We start from the raw sequence: 19,553 nt of genomic DNA, 5'->3' as shown, positions 1-19,553 counted from the left end.
GAGGAAGCGATTAAGAGGAGAGAGCTCAGAGGAAGGAGCTTAGAGGAAGGAGTCAGGGGAGAGAGCTCAGAGGAAGGAGCTAAGAGGAAAGAGCTCTGAGGAAGGCGCTCAGAGGAAGGAGCTCAGAGGAAGGAGCTGAGAGGAAGGAGCTGAGAGGAAGGAGTTCAGAGGAGAGACCTCAGAGGAAGGAACTCAGAGAAAGGAGCTCAGAGGAGAGAGCTCAGAGGAAGGCGCTCTGAGGAAGGAGCTCAGAGGAAGGAGCTGAGAGGAAGGAGTTCAGAGGAGAGACCTCAGAGGAAGGAACTCAGAGGAAGGAGCTGTGAGAGAGGCACTCAGAGGAGAGAGCTAAGAGGAAGGAGCTAAGAGGAAGGAGCTCTGAGGAAGGCGCTCAGAGGAAGGAGCTTAGAGGAAGGAGCTGAGAGGAAGGAGCTGAGAGGAAGGGGTTCAGAGGAGAGAGCTCAGAGTAAGGAACTCAGAGGAAGGAGCTCAGAGGAAGGGGCTGAGATGAGTGAGCTAAGAGGAAGGAGCTAAGAGGAAGGAGTGAAAGGAAGCGGTTCAGAGGAGAGAGCTCAGAGGAAGGAGCTTAGAGGAAGGAGCTCAAAGGAAGGCGCTGGGATGAGAGAGCTCAGAGGAAGGATCTCAGAGGAAGGAGCTTAGAGGAAGGGGTTCAGAGGAGAGAGCTCAGAGGAAGGAACTCGGAAGAAGGAGCTCAGAGGAAGGGGCTGAGAGGAAGGAGTCAGGGGAGAGAGCTCAGAGGAAGGAGCTAAGAGGAAAGAGCTCTGAGGAAGGCGCTCAGAGGAAGGAGCTCAGAGGAAGGAGCTGAGAGGAAGGAGCTGAGAGGAAGGAGTTCAGAGGAGAGACCTCAGAGGAAGGAACTCAGAGAAAGGAGCTCAGAGGAGAGAGCTCAGAGGAAGGAGCTGAGAGGAAGGAGTTCAGAGGAGAGACCTCAGAGGAAGGAACTCAGAGGAAAGAGCTGTGAGAGAGGCACTCAGAGGAGAGAGCTAAGAGGAAGGAGCTAAGAGGAAGGAGCTTATGGGTCAGAGCTCATAGGAACGAGCTCAGAGGAAGCCGCTCTGAGGAAGGAGCTCAGATGAAGGAACTCAGAGTTAGGAGCTCAGAGGAAGATAAAGAGATGAGAGAGCTAAGAGGAAGGAGCTAAGAGGAAGGAGCTGAGAGGAAGCGGTTAAGAGGAGAGAGCTCAGAGGAAGGAGCTCAGAGTTAGAAGCTAAGAGGAAGGGGCTGAGATTTTAGAGCACAGAGGAAGGAGCACAGAGGAAGGAGCTCAGAGGAAGGAGCTGAGAGGAGAGAGGTCAAAGGAGAGACCTCAGAGGAAGGAACTCAGAGAAAGGAGCTCAAAGGAAGGGACTGAGAAAAGAGAGCTCAGAGGAAGGAGCTCAGAGGAGAGAGCTCAGAGGAATTGACTGAGATGAGAGAGCTCAGAGGAAAGAGCTTATGGGTCAGAGCTCAGAGGAAGGAGCACAGAGGAAGCCGCTCTGAGGAAGGAGCTCAGAGGAAGGAACTGAGAGGAAGCGGTTAAGAGGAGAGAGCTCAGAGGAAGGAGCTCAGAGGAAGGAGCTTAGAGGAAGGAGTCAGGGGAGAGAGCTCAGAGGAAGGAGCTAAGAGGAAGGAGCTCTGAGGAAGGCACTCAGAGGAAGGAGCTGAGAGGAAGGAGCTGAGAGGAAGGAGTTCAGAGGAGAGACCTCAGAGGAAGGAACTCAGAGAAAGGAGCTGAGAGGAAAGAGTTCAGAGGAGAGACCTCAGAGGAAGGAACTCAGAGAAAGGAGCTCAGAGGAGAGAGCTCAGAGGAAGGCGCTCTGAGGAAGGAGCTCAGAGGAAGGAGCTGAGAGGAAGGAGTTGAGAGGAGAGAGCTAAGAGGAAGGAGCTAAGAGGAAGCAGCTCAGAGGAATTGACTGAGTTGAGAGAGCTCAGAGGAAGGAGCTTATGGGTCAGAGCTCAGAGGAAGGAGCGCAGAGGAAGGAGCTGAGAGGAAGGAGCTGAGAGGAAGGAGTTCAGAGGAGAGACCTCAGAGGAAGGAACTCAGAGGAAGGAGCTCAGAGGAAGGGGCTGAGATGAGTGAGCTAAGAGGAAGGAGCTAAGAGGAAGGAGTGAAAGGAAGCGGTTCAGAGGAGAGAGCTCAGAGGAAGGAGCTTAGAGGAAGGAGCTCAGAGGAAGGCACTGGGATGAGAGAGCTCAGAGGAAGGATCTCAGAGGAAGGAGCTTAGAGGAAGGGGTTCAGAGGAGAGAGCTCAGAGGAAGGAACTCAGAAGAAGGAGCTCAGAGGAAGGGGCTGAGAGGAAGGAGTCAGGGGAGAGAGCTCAGAGGAAGGAGCTAAGAGGAAAGAGCTCTGAGGAAGGCGCTCAGAGGAAGGAGCTCAGAGGAAGGAGCTGAGAGGAAGGAGTTCAGAGGAGAGACCTCAGAGGAAGGAACTCAGAGAAAGGAGCTCAGAGGAGAGAGCTCAGAGGAAGGAGCTGAGAGGAAGGAGTTCAGAGGAGAGACCTCAGAGGAAGGAACTCAGAGGAAGGAGCTGTGAGAGAGGCACTCAGAGGAGAGAGCTAAGAGGAAGGAGCTAAGAGGAAAGAGCTCTGAGGAAGGCGCTCAGAGGAAGGAGCTTAGAGGAAGGAGCTGAGAGGAAGGAACTGAGAGGAAGGGGTTCAGAGGAGAGAGCTCAGAGTAAGGAACTCAGAGGAAGGAGCTCAGAGGAAGGGGCTGAGATGAGTGATCTAAGAGGAAGGAGCTAAGAGGAAGGAGTGAAAGGAAGCGGTTCAGAGGAGAGAGCTCAGAGGAAGGAGCTTAGAGGAAGGAGCTCAGAGGAAGGCGCTGGGATGAGAGAGCTCAGAGGAAGGATCTCAGAGGAAGGAGCTGAGAGGAAGGGGTTCAGAGGAGAGAGCTCAGAGGAAGGAACTCAGAAGAAGGAGTTCAGAGGAAGGGGCTGAGATGAGAGAGCAAAGAGGAAGGAGCTAAGAGGAAGGAGCTGAAAGGAAGCGGTTCAGAGGAGAGAGCTCAGAGGAAGGAGCTCTGAGGAAGGCTCTCAGAGGAAGGAGCACAGAGGAAGGAGCTGAGAGGAAGTAGCTGAGAGGAGAGAGGTCAGAGGAGAGACCTCAGAGGAAGGAACTCAGAGAAAAGAGCTCACAGGAAGGGACTGAGAAAAGAGAGCTCAGAGGCAGGAGCTCAGAGGAGAGAGCTCAGAGGAATTGACTGAGATGAGAGACCTCAGAGGAAGGAGCTTTTGGGTCAGAGCTCAGATGAAGGAACTCAGAGTTAGGAGCTCAGAGGAAGATAAAGAGATGAGAGAGCTAAGAGGAAGGAGCTAAGAGGAAGGAGCTGAGAGGAAGCGGTTAAGAGGAGAGAGCTCAGATGAAGGAGCTCAGAGTTAGGAGCTAAGAGGAAGGGGCTGAGATGTGAGAGCACAGAGGAAGGAGCTCGGAAGGAGCTGAGAGGAAGGGGTTAAGAGGAGGGAGCTCAGAGGCAGGAGCTTAGAGGAAGGAGCTGAGAGGAAGGAGTCAGGGGAGAGATATCAGAAGTAGGATCAGTGAGGGAGGCACTCAGAGGTGAGAGCTCAGAGGAAGGGACTGAGAAAAGAGAGCTCAGAGGAAGGAGCTCAGAGGAGAGCGCTCAGAGGAATGAGCACAGAGGAAGGAGCTGAGAGGAAGGAGCTGTGAGGAGAGAGGTCAGAGGAGAGACCTCAGTGGAAGGAACTCAGAGAAAGGAGCTCAAAGGAAGGGACTGAGAAAAAAGAGCTCAGAGGAAGGAGCTAAGAGGAAGGAGCTCTGAGGAAGGCGCTCTGAGGAAGGAGCTCAGAGGAAGGAGCTGAGAGGAAGGAGTTCAGAGGAGAGACCTCAGAGGAAGGAACTCAGAGAAAGGAGCTCAGAGGAGAGAGCTCAGAGGAAGGCGCTCTGAGGAAGGAGCTCAGAGGAAGGAGCTGAGAGGAAGGAGTTCAGAGGAGAGAGCTAAGAGGAAGGAGCTAAGAGGAAGGAGCTCAGAGGAATTGACTGAGTTGAGAGAGCTCAGAGGAAGGAGCTTATGGGTCAGCGCTCAGAAGAAGGAGCTCAGAGGAAGGAGCTCAGAGGAAGCCGCTCTGAGGAAGGAGCTCTGAGGAAGGAGCTCAGAGGAAGATGCAGAGATGAGAGATCTAAGAGGTAGGAGCTAAGATGAAGGAGCTGAGAGGAAGCGATTAAGAGGAGAGAGCTCAGAGGAAGGAGCTTAGAGGAAGGAGTCAGGGGAGAGAGCTCAGAGGAAGGAGCTAAGAGGAAAGAGCTCTGAGGAAGGCGCTCAGAGGAAGGAGCTCAGAGGAAGGAGCTGAGAGGAAGGAGCTGATTGGAAGGAGTTCAGAGGAGAGACCTCAGAGGAAGGAACTCAGAGAAAGGAGCTCAGAGGAGAGAGCTCAGAGGAAGGCGCTCTGAGGAAGGAGCTCAGAGGAAGGAGCTGAGAGGAAGGAGTTCAGAGGAGAGACCTCAGAGGAAGGAACTCAGAGGAAGGAGCTGTGAGAGAGGCACTCAGAGGAGAGAGCTAAGAGGAAGGAGCTAAGAGGAAGGAGCTCTGAGGAAGGCGCTCAGAGGAAGGAGCTTAGAGGAAGGAGCTGAGAGGAAGGAGCTGAGAGGAAGGGGTTCAGAGGAGAGAGCTCAGAGTAAGGAACTCAGAGGAAGGAGCTCAGAGGAAGGGGCTGAGATGAGTGAGCTAAGAGGAAGGAGCTAAGAGGAAGGAGTGAAAGGAAGCGGTTCAGAGGAGAGAGCTCAGAGGAAGGAGCTTAGAGGAAGGAGCTCAGAGGAAGGGGCTGAGATGAGAGAGCAAAGAGGAAGGAGCTAAGAGGAAGGAGCTGAAAGGAAGCAGTTCAGAGGAGAGACCTCAGAGGAAGGAACTCAGAGAAAAGAGCTCACAGGAAGGGACTGAGAAAAGAGAGCTCAGAGGAAGGAGCTGAGAGGAGAGAGCTCAGAGGAATTGACTGAGATGAGAGGCCTCAGAGGAAGGAGCTTTTGGGTCAGAGCTCAGAGGAAGGAGCCCAGAGGAGAGAGGTCAGAGGAGAGACCTCAGAGGAAGGGACTGAGGTGAGAGAGCTCAGAGGAAGGAGCTGTGAGGTAGGCACTCAGAGGAGAGAGCTCAGAGAAAGGAGCTCAGAGGAGAGAGCTCAGAGGAAGGCGCTCAGATGAAGGAGCTCTGAGGGAGGCATTAAGAGGAGAGAGCTCAGAGGAAGTAGCTCAGAGGAGAGACCTCAGAGGAAGGAACTCAGATGAAGGAGCTTCGAGGGAGGCACTCAGAGGAGAGAGCTCAGAGGAAGGAGCTCAGAGGAGAGACATCAGAGGAAGGAAATCAGAGGAAGGCACTCAGAGGAAGGAGGTCAGAGGAAAGAGTTCAGAGGAGAGAGCTCAGAGGCCGAACCTAGGAGGAAGGAGCTCAGGGGAGAGAGCTCAGACGAAGGAGCTGTGAGGTAGGCACTCAGAGGAGAGAGCTCAGAGGAAGGAGCTAAGAGGAAGGAGCTCAGAGGAAGGAGTTCAGAGGAGAGAGGTCAGAGGAGTGTGCTCAGAGGAGGGAGCTCTGAGGAAGGCTTTCAGAGGAAGGAGCTCAGAGGAAGGAGCTGCGAGGATGGAGTTCCGAGGAGACAACTCAGAGGAAGGAACTCAGAGGAAGGGGCTGAGATGAGAGAGCTCAGAGAAAGGAGCTTAGGGGTGAGAGCTCAGAGGAAGGAGATCAGAGGAAGGAGCTGAGAGGAAGGGGTTCAGAGGAGAGACCTCAGAGGAAGGCGCTCAGAGGAAGGACGTCAGAGGAAGGAGTTCAGAGGAGAGAGCTCTGAGGCCGAACCTAGGAGGAAGGAGCTCATGGGAGAGAGCTCAGACGAAGGAGCATTGAGGTAGGCACTCAGAGGAGAGAGCTCAGAGGAAGGAACTCAGGCGAAGGAGTCCAGAGGAGTGACCTCAGAGGAAGGAGCTCAGAGGAGAGAGCTCAGATGAAGGAGTTCAGAGGAAGGAGCTCAGAGGAAGGGGTTCAGAGGAAGGAACTCAGAGGAAGGAGCTGAGAGGAAAGAGTTCAGAGGAGAGACCTCAGAGGAAGGAACTCAGAGAAAGGAGCTCAGAGGAGAGAGCTCAGAGGAAGGCGCTCTGAGGAAGGAGCTCAGAGGAAGGAGCTGAGAGGAAGGAGTTGAGAGGAGAGAGCTAAGAGGAAGGAGCTAAGAGGAAGCAGCTCAGAGGAATTGACTGAGTTGAGAGAGCTCAGAGGAAGGAGCTTATGGGTCAGAGCTCAGAGGAAGGAGCGCAGAGGAAGGAGCTGAGAGGAAGGAGCTGAGAGGAAGGAGTTCAGAGGAGAGACCTCAGAGGAAGGAACTCAGAGGAAGGAGCTCAGAGGAAGGGGCTGAGATGAGTGAGCTAAGAGGAAGGAGCTAAGAGGAAGGAGTGAAAGGAAGCGGTTCAGAGGAGAGAGCTCAGAGGAAGGAGCTTAGAGGAAGGAGCTCAGAGGAAGGCACTGGGATGAGAGAGCTCAGAGGAAGGATCTCAGAGGAAGGAGCTTAGAGGAAGGGGTTCAGAGGAGAGAGCTCAGAGGAAGGAACTCAGAAGAAGGAGCTCAGAGGAAGGGGCTGAGAGGAAGGAGTCAGGGGAGAGAGCTCAGAGGAAGGAGCTAAGAGGAAAGAGCTCTGAGGAAGGCGCTCAGAGGAAGGAGCTCAGAGGAAGGAGCTGAGAGGAAGGAGTTCAGAGGAGAGACCTCAGAGGAAGGAACTCAGAGAAAGGAGCTCAGAGGATAGAGCTCAGAGGAAGGAGCTGAGAGGAAGGAGTTCAGAGGAGAGACCTCAGAGGAAGGAACTCAGAGGAAGGAGCTGTGAGAGAGGCACTCAGAGGAGAGAGCTAAGAGGAAGGAGCTAAGAGGAAGGAGCTCTGAGGAAGGCGCTCAGAGGAAGGAGCTTAGAGGAAGGAGCTGAGAGGAAGGAACTGAGAGGAAGGGGTTCAGAGGAGAGAGCTCAGAGTAAGGAACTCAGAGGAAGGAGCTCAGAGGAAGGGGCTGAGATGAGTGATCTAAGAGGAAGGAGCTAAGAGGAAGGAGTGAAAGGAAGCGGTTCAGAGGAGAGAGCTCAGAGGAAGGAGCTTAGAGGAAGGAGCTCAGAGGAAGGCGCTGGGATGAGAGAGCTCAGAGGAAGGATCTCAGAGGAAGGAGCTGAGAGGAAGGGGTTCAGAGGAGAGAGCTCAGAGGAAGGAACTCAGAAGAAGGAGTTCAGAGGAAGGGGCTGAGATGAGAGAGCAAAGAGGAAGGAGCTAAGAGGAAGGAGCTGAAAGGAAGCGGTTCAGAGGAGAGAGCTCAGAGGAAGGAGCTCTGAGGAAGGCTCTCAGAGGAAGGAGCACAGAGGAAGGAGCTGAGAGGAAGTAGCTGAGAGGAGAGAGGTCAGAGGAGAGACCTCAGAGGAAGGAACTCAGAGAAAAGAGCTCACAGGAAGGGACTGAGAAAAGAGAGCTCAGAGGCAGGAGCTCAGAGGAGAGAGCTCAGAGGAATTGACTGAGATGAGAGACCTCAGAGGAAGGAGCTTTTGGGTCAGAGCTCAGAGGAAGGAGCCCAGAGGAAGGAACTCAGAGTTAGGAGCTCAGAGGAAGATAAAGAGATGAGAGAGCTAAGAGGAAGGAGCTAAGAGGAAGGAGCTGAGAGGAAGCGGTTAAGAGGAGAGAGCTCAGATGAAGGAGCTCAGAGTTAGGAGCTAAGAGGAAGGGGCTGAGATGTGAGAGCACAGAGGAAGGAGCTCGGAACGAGCTGAGAGGAAGGGGTTAAGAGGAGGGAGCTCAGAGGCAGGAGCTTAGAGGAAGGAGCTGAGAGGAAGGAGTCAGGGGAGAGATATCAGAAGTAGGATCAGTGAGGGAGGCACTCAGAGGTGAGAGCTCAGAGGAAGGGACTGAGAAAAGAGAGCTCAGAGGAAGGAGCTCAGAGGAGAGCGCTCAGAGGAATGAGCACAGAGGAAGGAGCTGAGAGGAAGGAGCTGTGAGGAGAGAGGTCAGAGGAGAGACCTCAGTGGAAGGAACTCAGAGAAAGGAGCTCAAAGGAAGGGACTGAGAAAAAAGAGCTCAGAGGAAGGAGCTAAGAGGAAGGAGCTCTGAGGAAGGCGCTCTGAGGAAGGAGCTCAGAGGAAGGAGCTGAGAGGAAGGAGTTCAGAGGAGAGACCTCAGAGGAAGGAACTCAGAGAAAGGAGCTCAGAGGAGAGAGCTCAGAGGAAGGCGCTCTGAGGAAGGAGCTCAGAGGAAGGAGCTGAGAGGAAGGAGTTCAGAGGAGAGAGCTAAGAGGAAGGAGCTAAGAGGAAGGAGCTCAGAGGAATTGACTGAGTTGAGAGAGCTCAGAGGAAGGAGCTTATGGGTCAGCGCTCAGAGGAAGGAGCTCAGAGGAAGCCGCTCTGAGGAAGGAGCTCTGAGGAAGGAGCTCAGAGGAAGATGCAGAGATGAGAGAGCTAAGAGGTAGGAGCTAAGATGAAGGAGCTGAGAGGAAGCGATTAAGAGGAGAGAGCTCAGAGGAAGGAGCTTAGAGGAAGGAGTCAGGGGAGAGAGCTCAGAGGAAGGAGCTAAGAGGAAAGAGCTCTGAGGAAGGCGCTCAGAGGAAGGAGCTCAGAGGAAGGAGCTGAGAGGAAGGAGCTGAGAGGAAGGAGTTCAGAGGAGAGACCTCAGAGGAAGGAACTCAGAGAAAGGAGCTCAGAGGAGAGAGCTCAGAGGAAGGCGCTCTGAGGAAGGAGCTCAGAGGAAGGAGCTGAGAGGAAGGAGTTCAGAGGAGAGACCTCAGAGGAAGGAACTCAGAGGAAGGAGCTGTGAGAGAGGCACTCAGAGGAGAGAGCTAAGAGGAAGGAGCTAAGAGGAAGGAGCTCTGAGGAAGGCGCTCAGAGGAAGGAGCTTAGAGGAAGGAGCTGAGAGGAAGGAGCTGAGAGGAAGGGGTTCAGAGGAGAGAGCTCAGAGTAAGGAACTCAGAGGAAGGAGCTCAGAGGAAGGGGCTGAGATGAGTGAGCTAAGAGGAAGGAGCTAAGAGGAAGGAGTGAAAGGAAGCGGTTCAGAGGAGAGAGCTCAGAGGAAGGAGCTTAGAGGAAGGAGCTCAGAGGAAAGGGCTGAGATGAGAGAGCAAAGAGGAAGGAGCTAAGAGGAAGGAGCTGAAAGGAAGCAGTTCAGAGGAGAGACCTCAGAGGAAGGAACTCAGAGAAAAGAGCTCACAGGAAGGGACTGAGAAAAGAGAGCTCAGAGGAAGGAGCTGAGAGGAGAGAGCTCAGAGGAATTGACTGAGATGAGAGGCCTCAGAGGAAGGAGCTTTTGGGTCAGAGCTCAGAAGAAGGAGCCCAGAGGAGAGAGGTCAGAGGAGAGACCTCAGAGGAAGGGACTGAGGTGAGAGAGCTCAGAGGAAGGAGCTGTGAGGTAGGCACTCAGAGGAGAGAGCTCAGAGAAAGGAGCTCAGAGGAGAGAGCTCAGAGGAAGGCGCTCAGATGAAGGAGCTGTGAGGGAGGCATTAAGAGGAGAGAGCTCAGAGGAAGTAGCTCAGAGGAGAGACCTCAGAGGAAGGAACTCAGATGAAGGAGCTTCGAGGGAGGCACTCAGAGGAGAGAGCTCAGAGGAAGGAGCTCAGAGGAGAGACATCAGAGGAAGGAAATCAGAGGAAGGCACTCAGAGGAAGGAGGTCAGAGGAAAGAGTTCAGAGGAGAGAGCTCAGAGGCCGAACCTAGGAGGAAGGAGCTCAGGGGAGAGAGCTCAGACGAAGGAGCTGTGAGGTAGGCACTCAGAGGAGAGAGCTCAGAGGAAGGAGCTAAGAGGAAGGAGCTCAGAGGAAGGAGTTCAGAGGAGAGAGGTCAGAGGAGTGTGCTCAGAGGAGGGAGCTCTGAGGAAGGCTTTCAGAGGAAGGAGCTCAGAGGAAGGAGCTGCGAGGATGGAGTTCCGAGGAGACAACTCAGAGGAAGGAACTCAGAGGAAGGGGCTGAGATGAGAGAGCTCAGAGAAAGGAGCTTAGGGGTGAGAGCTCAGAGGAAGGAGATCAGAGGAAGGAGCTGAGAGGAAGGGGTTCAGAGGAGAGACCTCAGATGAAGGCGCTCAGAGGAAGGACGTCAGAGGAAGGAGTTCAGAGGAGAGAGCTCTGAGGCCGAACCTAGGAGGAAGGAGCTCATGGGAGAGAGCTCAGACGAAGGAGCATTGAGGTAGGCACTCAGAGGAGAGAGCTCAGAGGAAGGAACTCAGGCGAAGGAGTCCAGAGGAGTGACCTCAGAGGAAGGAGCTCAGAGGAGAGAGCTCAGATGAAGGAGTTCAGAGGAAGGAGCTCAGAGGAAGGGGTTCAGAGGAAGGAACTCAGAGGAAGGAGCTGAGAGGAAAGAGTTCAGAGGAGAGACCTCAGAGGAAGGAACTCAGAGAAAGGAGCTCAGAGGAGAGAGCTCAGAGGAAGGCGCTCTGAGGAAGGAGGTCAGAGGAAGGAGCTGAGAGGATGGAGTTCCGAGGAGACACCTCAGAGGAAGGAACTCAGAGGAAGGGGCTGAGATGAGAGAGCTCAGAGAAAGGAGATCAGAGAAAGGAGCTGAGAGGAAGGGGTTCAGAGGAGAGACCTCAGAGGAAGGCGCTCAGAGGAAGGAGGTCAGAGGAAGGAGTTCAGAGGAGAGAGCTCTGAGGCTGAACCTAGGAGGAAGGAGCTCAGGGGAGAGAGCTCAGACGAAGGAGCATTGAGGTAGGCACTCAGAGGAGAGAGCTCAGAGGAAGGAACTCAGGCGAAGGAGTCCAGAGGAGTGACTTCAGAGGAAGGAGCTCTGAGGAGAGAGCTCAGAAGAAGGAGTTCAGAGGAAGGAGCTCAGAGGAGAGAGTTCAGAGGAGGGTGCTCAGAGGAGAGAGCTCTGAGGAAGGGGTTCAGAGGAAGGAACTCAGAGGAAGGAGCTCAGAGGAGAGAGCTCAGAGGAAGGAGTTCAGAGGAAGGAGCTCAGAGGAGAGAGGTCAGAGGAGGGTGCTCAGAAGAGAGAGCTCTGAGGAAGGAGCTAAGAGGAAGGAGCTCAGAGGAAGGAGCCCAGAGGAGAGAGCTCTTCGGAGAGAGTTAAGAGGAGGCTTCCAGGAGGAGCGACAAGGAGATGGAGAGGCAGCAGAAGAGGACGGAGGATTAACTAGACAAATAAATTCACCTATTTCTCTTCCTCAGTTTCTTCTTGTCAACTTTTATAAAATGTAAATAAAGTCATCCTGAGTGAATCTTCTAGCTCCTGTTTTTCAATCATCACATCCAGTAAAAGACACAAAAGAAGAGTGTTTGTCATGAGTGAAGCACCCTGCGCCTCTCCTCTGCTCACCCCACTCATCTAATGGATTCGCCTCTAAACACAGGAAAGATTCATTTTTTGCCAAAAAGAAAAATTGTTACAACAAAGCAGCAGCATACAAATTTATATTTCCCTTTTTTTTCTGCAAAGTTCATAATGTAAAACATGAAATGGTGGTGCTGGTAACGTGTTCATTACTAACACGTTACTCTCATATGACCAGTAGTAATCTAACGTGTTACTATTTCCAAACCAGTAATCTTATTAAAGTTACTTCTCCAAGTCACTGAGTTACTGATGCAGCGTCCAGCAGGACCAGTTTGTTCTCTGTAAAGCTGCTTTATTATTACACTGAACCTTCTTAGTTCTCCAAACACACACACACACACACACACACACACACACACACACACACACACACACACACACACACACACACACACACACACACACACACACACACACACACACACACACAACTCTGTGATTTGGTTTTTTTACTGAAAGAATAAAACTTATAGAGAAACTTGAAGCAACGACGGTCTCTGGCAAACAGCGCACTGCCCCCTACAGGCAGGCACTAGTATTTCACAAACCATGTGTACAGGATTGACCTTGGTGACGAACTGGGAGAAATAAAAGTTTCAGCTGTGAGTTTCACGCTGGTAATACTTAAAATTAAACTATGTAAGAGGAAATTGATGATTTTATGGCGATGACAACCAAACAGAGTTTTCAACGAAGAATTGAAACTGTGACAAAATTAAAGACTATGTCGTGGTGTGTCTGCTCTCCCGGGGCGACGTCACTGTGTCTCTTTTTTGGCGGACATTTTGTGGCCTCCGTAGAAAATGTATGAACCTTCACATTCATTGATGATGGGAGACGTTGGGGCGTCACCTCGTCCAGGCATGGCCGTGTAAATCCTCTATCGCCTCCAGTTCACGTCAGACACTCACCCAGGGTTTGGTTTTCAATTCACCACGTCTCTTGATACAGACTCACACGAGAGAGCAGCAGCTGCTCTCACCGTTTCATTTCATGTGTTTGTAGATGTGCAGGTTGGATAGAAGACGCGGGGCAACCAATGCTTTAAAGTGTTCCCCGACTTTCATCAAATCCAATTTAATGTATTTTTCCACACTTTTCCAAAGAAAACTTTTCTGTTTGGATAAAGTCCCACTGATCAGAGACTAAACCTTCATTCTGACGAGAGTCACGCCATGTATTTGCTATTGGATTAAAAGAATCTTGTTCAAATTGAGATGTTGAGCTGAAAATGTACCATTATGTAAACGTGTATTTCCCTTTAAGACAACCTTAACATAAATCATCATGGCAACAGTAGACAAGAGACTCATGTTCAAAAATATGTCCAACATCATTATTTAGTTCAGATCCTGACAGTTAAACAGACGCAGATGATGAAGGCTGGAGATGAAACTTACACCTGTTACACTGAATGTTGGCCTAAATTTGCTCATAATCTCAGTTGAGAGAATAAATCCAGCCTCCTCTGCCCCTTTGAGGAAGGCGAGGGTAGAATACAGCTGACTAAAGTAGTGATGAAGATGAAGCTCTGTGAGCAGAAATAATGATGAAGGCCAGAGCTGAAGAGACGAGAAAAAACTGGATCAGCTGCATGAACGTCTAGAAAAAACACGATCATCCAACATCCTCCGCTGATGACAGTAACAGTAAAGACTCAGTGAAAATGACAGTAAATTGACAGTAAAGTAAAAGTAAAGACACAATAAAGTAACAATAAAGACACAGTAAATTGAAAGTAAATTGACAGTAAATTGACAATAAAGTAAAAGTAAAGACACAAAGTAACAGTAAAGACACAATAAAGTAACAATAAAGACACAGTTAAGTAACAATAAAGACAAGATAGTAACAGTAAAGACATAGTAAAGCAACAGTAAAGACCCAATAAAGTGGCAATAAAGACACAGTAAATTGACATTAAACTAACAGTAAAGACACAAAGTAACAGTAAAAACACAATAAAGTAAAAATAAAGACACAGCAACGTAACAGTGAAGTAACAATATATATACAGTAAAATGACAGTGAAGTAACAGTGAATGTGTTACTTTACTGTCTTTACTGTTACTTTACAAACCAAAAACTCTCTGGAAAGCGTTTGAACGTGTTCATTTGGTCCATTTTAATAAATCCAATCATTTTATGAGGAAACGAGCCTGAAACGTGAGACCAAAGAGCTGTTCTGACTGTTCCCTTGGCGTCCAGCAGAGGGCAGCACAGCAGCAGGTAATAGCCGCAGCAGCAGCAGCAGCTCCTTGTAGTCATGGTAATTCCTCTGCAGAGGTGCAGCCGTGAGGACAGGACATTTCATCTCCACTTCCATCAACCTGCTGCTGCTGTCAGTGCTGTGGAATCCAGCCTGCTTTATTTATGACTGCACGGCTCACCACCGTCATTCTCAGTCTTCCTCACGCCGTCTTTTACTGGAATCATGAACTTTTCCCGCCTGCTGTCAACAGGTGATGGATCAGTTTCACGGCTCGGGGAATGTCTGCGTTTTTAACACTCTAATTGCAGGTGGATGGGGTCGTTGCTCTCTACTCGCTCTGCTGTAATTTGACAATATGACATTATCGAGGCGTGCAGCTTACAACAACGTGTTCTTCTCAAGTTAAAAATAGCCGTTAACTTCACATTTTGCTTTGGCATTCATGTGAAGCGGCAGTGAGATGAGTCATGACCAAAGGGAAATACCATTTGGGAAATGCCATTTTCTCCTGTAAAAAATAGAGCGCACACTATGAAACACACCAGGTTTTATAACCACACAAAGTTCTTTAAGTACTTGAGGACAATTTCCACTTTATAGGTTTTAATTAACAGTTGGAATGTGTAACCTGACCGAAACCATACAGATTTCTTTTTTGTAGCTGAAAGTCTGTTGCAGCCATGGAGTCTTCTCACGATGAAGGGATGTGAAGAATTTCTGAGATAATCTTAAAATCTAAATGTTCATAATGATGATGATGATGATGATGATGATGATGATGATTTCTGAGAATAACTGTTGTGTCTATTTCTTAGTCTTTTCACACTAGGGGACTTCACACTGGAGCCATGCTGAGATGTTTTCCTAATACTTTAAATACACTCATTAAAATACTAAGATCAACCCTACAGATACTATTTTAGGACTTTAATCATTTTTATCATTTTTGAAATGCAAGTCCACATCTTTGTATACTATTTCTCTGTCCAACAAACGCATGATCAAAATCACCCAGAATTCATTATTTCTGGCTGAAACTGAGGCGAGATTATCCCTGCATTGTCCACGCACATCCGCCTATATAACGGGCTCTACTTTACAAAGGAGTTAATATGACTCACTGGATGTATTGGACGTATGTTTGAAAGCTGACAAACTGCCATTTACACAAGGAGAGAATAAATCAGGAGGTGATATAACACAGTCAGCTCCTGAGGAAGAGTGAAGAAAAGAAATGTGAGGACTGTTTCCTCGCGTCTCGGACGGATGTGTGTCTTTGCGGGGAAGCCCCTCGTCCCTCGTCCCTCGCCTCTCTGCTCTCAGTGCTGTCACTCGGACGTGCTCCCGCTGAAGCTCCCACCTTGATCTTTGCTTCATGGTGTAATAAATGGGGGGGGGGTGCAGGACTGATACCAAGGCAGCACAAAGCAGACTTCCCATGCCTGTGTGCTGCACAGCCAATTAGAAGCAGCCGCTGTGCGTGCAGGTGCATTGTGGATCTCAGGGGGGCTGGGGGCTGACTCCTTAAAAACAAATGTGCCCTTTCTACAAAGAAACCTAAAAAACAAGGCTGACATTTAGCTTGTGTGTGTGTGTGTGTGTGTTTGTGTGTGTGTGTGTGTGTGTGTGTGTGTGTGTGTGTGTGTGTGTGTGTGTGTGTGTGTGTGTGTGTGTGTGTGTGTGTGTGTGTGTGTGTGTGTGTGTGTGTGTGTGTGTGTGTGTGTGGTTATGGCAGGGGGGTGCACACCATTACAATAGTGGCTCAGTGGGAGAAGCCAGACCTGCACAGGGTGGGGCTTTTCCAGCGGGGCGAAGGGGCATCTGCGGGGATTGTTTCTCAATCTCTCTGCTTTTAGCTCCACAAGCTGAAACTGAAGCAGACCGGTCACATTGTTTTCACACTCCCCTGCAAGGCAATCTGAGGAGATAAGAAATGGTTTTAATCTGAAAGCCTGGATGTGGAAAAAGAAGCTTCCAAATAAATGCACATAAACAGGTTTTTTAACGGTGGACGACTCCCAGGCTCACCGAGGACGTTCCACCCACTCTCCGAGGCTGCTCAGATTAATGTTCAGCGGAGGATCAGAGTGCATTTCCTCAGGAAAAAGATTCTCATTGCCAACAGGCTGTTTGCCTGCTAATGCTCACATGCAATATGATGCCATGGCCATAGTCACTGCCACTACACACGTTTTCTAACTTCAGTATGAAGCAGAACTGAAGAGACGCAGTGGTGGATTAGCTGGTTCGTATCTACAGAGAGTCGTTTTCTGATCAGATACTGTGTGAGTACCAGACATGACGTCAGTTATAGGCGTTATTGGACTGCAGGGAAAACGTCAGTATTTTGAAAGAATCAGTGTGTAAAAAATGAACTTGTGTCTCTCTTGTACACCAGGTGGTAGTCATGTCCAGCTCTTCCCTTGCTGGGTGTGGTTTAATTAATGATTACTAACAGCTCACTCTGTCGTATTTCTAAAAACTGTTAATGCATGTTGCACATTTCCTCTGTAGGAACAGCATTGAACATTTAACTTCTAGTTTCTGGAAATAAACAAAAACCAGAAAAAAAGTAAACAGAACACAGTTATAAAAGTAGAACTATACTCGGTAGAACGCAGACATTGGCCAATGCCACATTTGTTTGCAGAATCGAGTTAGCATCACGAGCATGATAGCTGTTAGCTCAAATCAATGCTAACTAAGTTGGTCAGGCAACATCACTGTGTGAAACACTGAGCAGGGAGCGTCTCCATGGCAACAGACGCTGATCTCTTGTGATCTCCTGTGATCTCCTTCCATGAGGTGCCTCTCCCGTCCACTTTGTATGAGACATTTCATCGCACTTTTTTGGGATTAATTTGGAAACGGTCAGCCGTTAACGTCCCAAAATCTAATCGATTGGTCTTTGGATGATGACAAGTCATCCCTGAAGATTTCATGAAATTTGGGTGTGTAGTTTTGTAAAAAGTTGGTAAAATACTTACACATACAGACAGACAGACAGACAGACAGACAGATAGATAGATAGATAGATAGATAGATAGATAGATAGATAGATAGATAGATAGATAGATAGATAGATACATACATAGATAGATACATAGAAATAAAAAGTACATACATACATACATACATACATACATACATACATACATACATACATACATACATACATACATACATACATACATACATACATACATACATACACGCAGACAAAAAGCATAACCTTCTTGACCAACTTGGTTGGTCACCCAGCTTTGGTCGGTGAAGTTAAGTTAAGTTAGTTAAGTCCTGACTTGGCTGCACGGTGGCGCTGTGTGGAGTTTTGCAGGTTCTCCCTGTGCGGTCCAAAGCAGTCCAGAAACATGCATGTGAGGTCAATTGGTGGCGATATAGGTACTAATATGAGTGTGTGTGTATTCTGCTCTCGCCATCGTAAGCTGGAATGAACATTGAACTTCTAGTTTCTGCCCGACAACTCTGGAAATAAACAAAAACAAGAAATGGATGGCTGGATACTGTTTCTTTGACTGGACTGGGGGCAGACTACATGCTGGATGTAAAGACTGCACAGGGGGTGGCTGACTTCAGTATCCACAGTACAACACCAGTTGGTAAAGCAGGTACTCTTCCAATCACAAGGTTCGTGGTTCGATCTCCATTTGTCAGTGCTGTTGTGCAAGACACTGAGCCTACAAATATATTTATTGAATTTATTCATATAGTACATTTCATGATCCGTCACATTCACATACACCCACACATCAGTGGAGACGGCTGCCACACAATGTTGTAACTTGGGGTTCAGTGTCTTGCTCAATGACACATGGACAGGACAAGATGGGAATCAAACTTCCGACCGTGCGATTGGAAGGCAAGCGGCTTTGCTAACTGATCAACAGCAACACAGATCAGTCTGAGTGACGGAGGTTGAGTTTGTAAGTGGGCAGGAGCCGTATAACATGGAAACGTCCAAACCTCTGAAGACACAGTTCTCTACCTGCTACCATTTGTTATAGTGCAAAAATATTAACGAAAAATTTACATTAGAAATTTATTTTTACCCATGCCGTCTTTCACAAAATGCATTGAAATAAAAGAAAAGTCACGGCAGTATTCAGCATGCATGTTCTCATAAATTCACCTCAGTGTAGTTCTGATGTTTTGTCTTCAGTTGTTTGAATCAGCTCAGGTCTCACTTTCTGGTTCTGGCAGTTACTCTTACTGCAATCCCCAGAAAATAGATAAAAAACAGCAGTTATCTCGACTGAAATCGTTCCATGACTTGTTTCACACTTAGAAATGCCATCCCACCGTCCAGTTGGGGAATCACACTGACAACCTTACGATTTACCAGCTGACACACAGAGTCGCGTTTCCTCTCAAAGTTCAGAAAACTTTATTTGTCCCCAGGGAGCAGTTATACAGGCACATAGAACAAGCAGTGCAATAGTGAAGTAGAAATTAAGAAGAAAAAAGACATTTAAGATAAGTAACTTCAATATAACAAACGGGGATGAATAAAATAGACTATAAATAAAACAAACTGCCAATGAGGTAGAGACATTACGGAGAGTAAAATGACAGAGTGTGTGTGTGTGTGTGTGTGTGTGTGTGTGTGTGTGTGTGTGTGTGTGTGTGTGTGTGTGTGTGTGTGTGTGTGTGTGTGTGTGTGTGTGTGTGTGTGTGTGTGTGTGTGTGTGTGTGTGTGTGTGTGTGTGTGTGTGAGTGTGTGTGTGTGTGTGTGAGTGCAAATGCTGTGGATAGAAGAGGTGAGAAAGCAGAGGAATGCTGAATAGAGTTTGACCCTCAGAGTAGACAAGCTTTATAGTTTATATTCCTCTACATCAGGTCCCGGAGGTGCAGCCCTCAATGTTTTACTCGTCTCCCTGCATCAACGCGGCTGGTTGCAATGAGCGGCTCGTTGTGCTGAAGAACCATCTGGACATTCAGGTGTGCTAAAGAAGGGAGACATGGAAAACATGCAGGGCTGCGGCCCTCCAGGATCTGAGTTTGAGACCTCTGCTTTAGATCTAATCTGAGTTCATATAGATTCTATGTTTTCCTCTTCTTCTCTTTTGCAAACACTTCACGGGCCTTTCTGTGTGGAGTTTGCATGTTCTGCCCGTGGGTTTCTTCTCAAAGTCCCATAAAACATGCATTGTGTGTCCTTGAGCAAGACCCATCAACCCACCCAGAGCGCCATCCTGTGGCCCTCCACCGAAGGGGGATTAATGAAATATCCTCAGAGAGTGGGAAACGGTTAACGAAGACCTGTCGGTGGGGTTTCTTTCTTTCTTTCTTTCTTTCTTTCTTTCTTTCTTTCTTTCTTTCTTTCTTTCTTTCTTTCTTTCTTTCTTTCTTTCTTTCTTTCTTTCTTTCTTTCTTTCTTTCTTTCTTCATGGGAAGTGGTGGGAATGGTATGGACTTGCTGGAACCAGCAGATGGCGGTAGTGCAATTTTATGGATGCAAATTGCTGCTAAACCCAGAAGAAGAAGAAGAAGAAGAAGAAGAAAGTATCCTCCTCCTCCTCCTCCTCCTCCTCCTCCTCCTCCTCCTCCTCCTCCTCAAAGCTTGACTATAGGCCCACTCCTGTTAAACATTGACCCACTCAGATTCTAGAGTCACACCATCGACAAGCTTGGTGGTGTGAGCCCCAGCGTTCAGCTTGTCTTCAACATGAGCCTGAGTCTTCCCTCCTGCAACTCCTCATCATCTTCCTGCTCAACCACATGTACACCCACCTGGACAGACCCACCAGCACTGAGTCATGTTCTTGGACTTCACACCAGCGGGCTCTGGAGATGGACTCTGTGTAGGTAATCTGAGAGAGAAGGCTCCGGTCCAAACTGAGGTCCATCTTGAACATGATGTCCTGGTCAACAGACAATCTTCAGCAACAGACTCGTTCTATCAAATGCTCCGGCAGTGGTGGACAATCCTGGTCCTGGAGGGCTGCAGCCCTCCATGTTTTCAATGTGTCCTCACATCAACACAGCTGACAGCAAAGATTGGCTCCTTATCGAGCCTTCTGCAGAGCCTCATCATGATCACTCAGGTGTGTCTGAGCAGGG

The sequence above is a fragment of the Lipophrys pholis genome, assembly GCF_963383615.2.
Source record: "Lipophrys pholis genome assembly, chromosome: 1".
Taxonomy (NCBI): Eukaryota; Metazoa; Chordata; class Actinopteri; order Blenniiformes; family Blenniidae; genus Lipophrys; species Lipophrys pholis.
The sequence above is the reverse complement of the archived record's forward strand: the minus strand, read 5'-3'. Positions refer to the sequence as shown.